Raw genomic sequence first — 6596 nt, forward strand, 5'->3', positions numbered from 1 at the left:
TACCAGGTGTAAAAAATCAAGCACATAAGAATGATATCTACAAAGACAAACATTGGCAGTAGAGTGGGTCGTGCTGAAGAGCTCAGTGACTGTGCATCGGGAGCTTCATGAAATGAGATTCCATGGCAGAGTAGCTGCACAAAAGCAAAAGATCACTATTTGAAATGCCAAGCCAAGCTAGAATGGTGTAAAGTACACTGTCCCTGTTCTCTGGAGTGATGCATTCGACTTCACTATCTGGAAGTCTTATGGATGAAGCTGGGTTTAGCAGATGCCAGGAGAACGATACCAGCTGCAATGTACAGCACCTTCATTAAAGTTTAGTGGAGGAGAGATAGTAGTCTGGGGGTGTTTTCAGGGTTTGGGCACTTAGTTCCAGTGATAGGTAATGTTAATGCTATGGCATACAAAGACATTTTAGACAGGTGCATGCTTCCAATTTGGTGGTATCAATTTGAGGAAGGAACTTTTCCTGTTCTAGCATGATTGTGCCCCTGTTCATATAGACATGGCTTGACACTGTGATGTGGAGGAACTTGAGTGGCCTGCACAGAGCCCTTACCTTAACCCCACTGAACACCTTTTTGATGAACTGGAATGCCAACTGTGAGCCAAGCCTTCATGTACAACATCAGTGCCTGAACTCATAGATGCTCCAACAGACACACTTCAAAATCTTGTGAAAAGCCTTGTGGAGGCCAATATAGCCACAAAGGAAGGGCCAATTCCCATGGTTTTGGAATGGGATGTACAACAAGCTCATATAGATCTCATAGTATGTTGTCCGAATATTTTTGGTCATATAGTATATATCAGTTATACAGTTGTTTGAAAAGGAAAGTACACCCTTTGATTTCTATGAATTTACATATCAGGACGTAACTATCATCTGTTCCTTAGTAGGTCTAAAAAAATAGGTAAATACAACTTCTGATGAACAACAACACATGACATTCTACACCATGTCATGAGTTAGTCAACAAAAATAAAGCCAAAATGGAGAAGCCATGTGTGAAAAATGAAGTACACCCTTACTCCTTCCATAGGAATTAAGATGCTAAGTAGTAGATGCTGCTAATCAAATGCCCTTGATTAATTGATGATCAGAAAGTGTGACTACCTCTATAAAAGCTAACGTTTTAGCAGTTTGCTGGTCTGGATCATTCAGGTCTGTGTTAAGACGATGTCAAGGAGGAAATACATCAGCAATGATCTTACAAAAGCAATTGTTGCTAAGCATCAATCTGTGAAGGGATATAAGTGGAAAACATTCAAGACAGTTGCAAATCTTGTCATCCCAGTGGACATCCCAGCAAATTCAACCCAAGGTCAGATCATGCAATGCTCAGAGGAATTGCAAAAAACCCAAGAGTTACATGTCAGACTCTATGGGCCTCAGCATGTTAAATGTTAAAGTTCATGACAGTACAATTAGAATGGTTTATATGGAAGGGTTGCTAGAAGATGGCAGCATAGCTTATGTTTCTAAAGTTGAATCTAAACAAACCACAGGACTTCTGGAATATTGTCCTTTGGACAGAAGAGACCAAAGTGCAGATGTTTGGCCATAATGCGCAGCTCCATGTTTGGTGAAAACCAAACACAGCACAAACGCCTCACACCAACTGTCAAGCAGTGGTGGAGGAGTGATGATTTGGGCTTGTTTTGCAGCCACAGGACCTGGGAACAGTGCAGTCATTGAGTAGACCATGAACTCCTCTGTATACAAAAGTATTCTAGAGTTAAATGTGAGGCCATCTGTCCGATAGCTAAAGCTGGGCCGAAATTGCGTAATGCAACAGGACAATGATTTCAAGTACACCTGCAAATTTACAAGTTATTGCTGCTAAAGTTGGTTCTACAAGCTATTGAACCATATGGTGTACTTAGCTTTCCACACATGGCTTCTCCATTCTGGCTTTATTTTTGTTGAATAAATCCTGAAATGGTGTTGTATTTACCTAATTTTTATACCTGCTAAGTATCAGATGATTGTTATTATGCCCTGATATGTAAAACCATACATTTCAAAGAGGGTGTACTTTTTTTCACAGGACGTCAAACGACTTAGTTAGGATTAAGAAAACATTTCACTAATATGTAATATGAACTATGTAATCATTTTAAAACAAGGCATCTGTTTTGCAACATATCAATATACCCATTGTACACCGCTACAAAATATGATGGCACTATATAAAACAATAATAACGTGGAATTCTACTTATTAACAAGTCATGTGAACCATCTGGTTTAGAAACGATTAAGGAATTCAATGAAAAAAAAATCACCATTAACATCATATTTATTGTTATTTAATTGTTTCGTAAAACATATACAGATATATACAATATGCATGAATACAGAAGACTGCACTTTACATATTCGTTTTTTGATTTTTTTTAAAAGAAAAATAACACTCAGTTTCATGAGCTATTGTCACAGTCTTCCAAACAAGCATTTAAAAATGGATAGAACAATAGTCATTAAAAGGGTACAGATTGCTTAACACACAGCAGAGTAAACTTTCGGTATTTTACATGTGCAATAACATTGTAAGAAGAGTTTGCTATGCAGTACTGGTTACCAGTGTTTATTGTTTTTCTTTTTCTCAAAATTTTTAAAGCTGTAATATTTGGGATAAGCAAAATTTGTTTTCATTAACATTTCTGTAACAGTTGTAATTCAAGAAATAGACAATGCTGGCCTCAAATCATCAATGACTATCTGGAAACAAAATGTATTTTTTAAAATTCTAAAACGGGGAGATGACTTAAGAAAAACCAAAAAAAAACAAGAAAATATTCACAAAATTGACAAGATCTGACAAAATTTATAATTTTGAGATAAAGTAAATTCAGATGAACTGTTCATTTTAATTGTAAAGCAATAAATATAAGTCGTATCAGCAAGAAGTATCAAAGGGCTGGTTTTTGAGGAAGGTTGGGAGACATTTTTTTTTTTTTAAACGTTATGCCATAATTTCACTTATTGCATCTGTACCTCATTTAGCAGTATGGAGTTTAGCAAAAAGAATTATCTTGATTTAATTAAGAATGATATTTTATAAGCTCAAAAGCGGTCCTTTTAGTAATATATATTTAGGATATATGTATATGACCATTCCTGGGAACTCACCCGGTCTCTGGGACAGTTTCTTCATTCTCAACCAGGTTCTACTTACTCCTTTCCCATTACTGCTTACTTCCTGCACACTGAAAGCTACCTGGGGCTAGCTCTGCCTTTCCAAGGACACCATTTGCCCATAAGAAGGAGAGCTCCGGGTACCCTACCCAGGGAATTTCCTAGCCCTGGTAACCAAGGGATTTTTCTATTTTGGAGGGTCTAGATCAGTTTTCTGCTTACCTGGAACGTCTCCTAAACCCATACTTGCTTGCTTCAGAACCAGAAGAAACAGAAACATTTTCCAAAGCAATAAAAGTTATGTATAAAGGCACCAAAGTCGTGCTTGAACATATTGATATGTATAAACTGATGCAACTGATGTATTTATACATACATGGTGTGATTTTGCACCTTTTCTTTTAGACCCCTATTTTTTGGCACGTCACAAAGAAGACAAACTGTTTCTTTACACTTTACAATGCTTTTTTAGATTTCAACACCTTTATACATAACTCTAAATGTTCTTCTGAGCTTTGTCAGTAAGTTGTATGTTTCTAATCCTCCATGTCTCTATTGCAAATGCAAACATATGAGGCATCAGTGTTTGTGGAATAAATAGCTGAAATGTTTTCCCCAGCAGTTTTATTCTTCTATTGCAGCTGGAAAATAAAATGGACACACTAGAGATTTCAAGGGTCTCCATTAACACATGCTGGGACACAGAGGTGAACAATGTGTTAAGCTCAGATAAATGGCAAAATTATTTTGTGGGATATATAATTTTTTTCCCACATATGGGGAACAGATATGTGTTTCTAAAGAACCATCATGAGAATCCAAGAGAACAACGAATAAATGGGAATAAATAGGCATTATACCTGAGTGGTCTATATATGAAACGATGGTATCACCTTATAGTTAGGCTCTTTTCCTAGAATACCCTAATATATCAATAAGAAACAATGTAAATTAACAGATTCCCAGTTTTTATTAATGGTGGAAGCTGCCCAGTTTTTTAATTTGTGAAGATGTGTCATAAGGTCTATTTAAAATATGTTCATATAATATATGCCTTACCACTAATTCCAGCGTGACAGATCTATATTACATATCTAGACCCAACCATTAGGAGTGAAGAATAAAAATTAAACATTTTTTCAGATACACATGTGAAAGCGGTTATCATTCAAATGGAAGACCTTGTTTCACTACTTTGCCATTCAAAGAAGCGTTTTTCTTTTTTTTTTGTCCCCCCCCCCCTTATTACTCTGGTAGACTTTTATGTATACTGTTATTTATAGCTATTTCTCTACAGACCAAAAACCACAGAAAATGGGATGTAATATTTTGGACAAAATTGAGAAAAGTGATCAGCAAATACAGGAATTATAAAACTACGTATCTCCTGTAAAAATGAAAACCGTTTACAATAACTTTGGTGCGGCACATATATACATTTCTACTATCATTACTTTAAAGGAGCAGCTCCACTTACTTTTTTAAAACTTTATTATTAAACCAAGAAAACTAAAATGTTCTTAAAAAAAGTTTTGGATTTAAAGTCAGATCAATGCTACACTGAAATGCCCACATTACATATTTTTAGTTAAATGGATATTGCCAAATTGCATACTCTGATATTTAACATTGTGCTCATTAGTATTGTGTAATCCGGCCTTGATTCACAAACACTGTAAATATTGTCAAACCTCTTTTCAATTCTTTTTTTTTTCTTGTATGCAAGTGAAGCACCTTTTAATGTAAACATTAATATTCCTATAAACAGCAATGGACCCAGACAGTATTATCAGCAATAATTAGATTATTTCATCTTTCGCATATATAGAAAAAATACACTTCATATAGAAATAGAAAATGAATACTTAGCTATTGATATTTTTGGTTTTCATAGTCAGTTGAGAACTTTTGAGAATGTTCCCACCTAAACAAAACTACATTTTAAAATGTGTCAACCTTGTTTGAATATGTGGGTTTTCTGTGTCAAAAGCATCTGATAATAACGCTCTTCATAATGGTGTATTTCAATATTAAGAATTACTATACTTTAGAAACGGGAAGAGCAAAGCTTAGATGGGCAGAATGAGATGCTTAACCAGGAATGAGTTTCATAGACACTCAGCAGCCAGGGGCAACAAATAATTTAAAAATATGATAACAAGCTACTATTTTTTATTTTTTTTGTAATCCCAATTAAAGAGAATGGTAAAATGGCAGCCAATGTCGGACAAAACTTACTTGAAGAGCTTGAGGTCATCTTGAAAAAGAAAAATCCATAATTTAAAATAAAAAATGAAAATGTCACCCATCAATCAGTTGCAGTGTGTTTTCCTTAATTTTAAAAGATACATGTAATTTATAAATCGGTACATGCCATCTGCCATAGGGCTGTATGATACATTCTGCCATACACAGGGATAATCTCCAGGTAAGGTCACTTTTAAATCAATCAATATCGCACATGATAAATAAACCAGAAAGTGTCTACTTCAGTAAAGTTGTGCTTAGAACAAGTATACCTCATTTCAAATAATTGTCATAAGTACCCTACAATATGTATGTATTTAGAGATACTACCTGTAATGTTCTACTCTAGACTACAGTGGCTTAAAGAAGCAGATGAAGAACTGTGATTATCTTTTTACCGGACATGGAATGGCTAAACATGTTTTTGACACAGAAACTGAGGTTAGGTGGTGTATTATGACCCTTACACCAAATATTTTCCGCATTTAATGTTTCTAGAATAATTGGACTTTTATATACTGTAAATAATTCTTTACAGTTAATAGACTTATTAAGAATACCATATTTATTCAGCTTGACAAGATATCATGTGTTGATGATGAAAACCTACTTCCTAAACCAAATTAATTTCCGCATTCATTATATCCATTTCTATATTTTTTATATTTCCAAATATGGCTAGCTTAAACTTATATACATTGGACATTTATATACTGTACAGCAGTATATGCTTAATTTAATTCACACGTATTTGAGCATTTTAAATGTTTGCAAAAACTCATGTTAAAATAGGGGCCACAGAGGGGGGGGGTGCAAAGGTAGCTTATTTTGCTTTCTGCCATAATACAAGCCACTCTGTCTACAGGTTATGATGTCAAAAGTCCACAGCAACATTTGCAGCAGTGGGTACATAGATGTTCCTGCGGAACCACGAAGGACACAAGCCCAAAAGCCCACAGAGGTAAGGAAATAGGTGGAAAGAAAGAGCCTGGGGGGGGTCTCCCTCTACTATATTTATTTGATATTTGAAAAATATGAATTATTTTTTTTCACTTGACTTTTGGGATTAAAGCCATCTGAGTTGAAACGGAAAATACCTGCGAAAGCCGAACAATCTGCTGTAAATGTACCACATGAATGAAGCACAACATATCACGGTTGGCACCTTTTCTCCGTTATAAATATGATCATTAAGTAAATATTTC

The sequence above is a fragment of the Spea bombifrons genome, chromosome 1 (assembly GCF_027358695.1).
Source record: "Spea bombifrons isolate aSpeBom1 chromosome 1, aSpeBom1.2.pri, whole genome shotgun sequence".
In the NCBI taxonomy this organism is placed as follows: Eukaryota; Metazoa; Chordata; class Amphibia; order Anura; family Pelobatidae; genus Spea; species Spea bombifrons.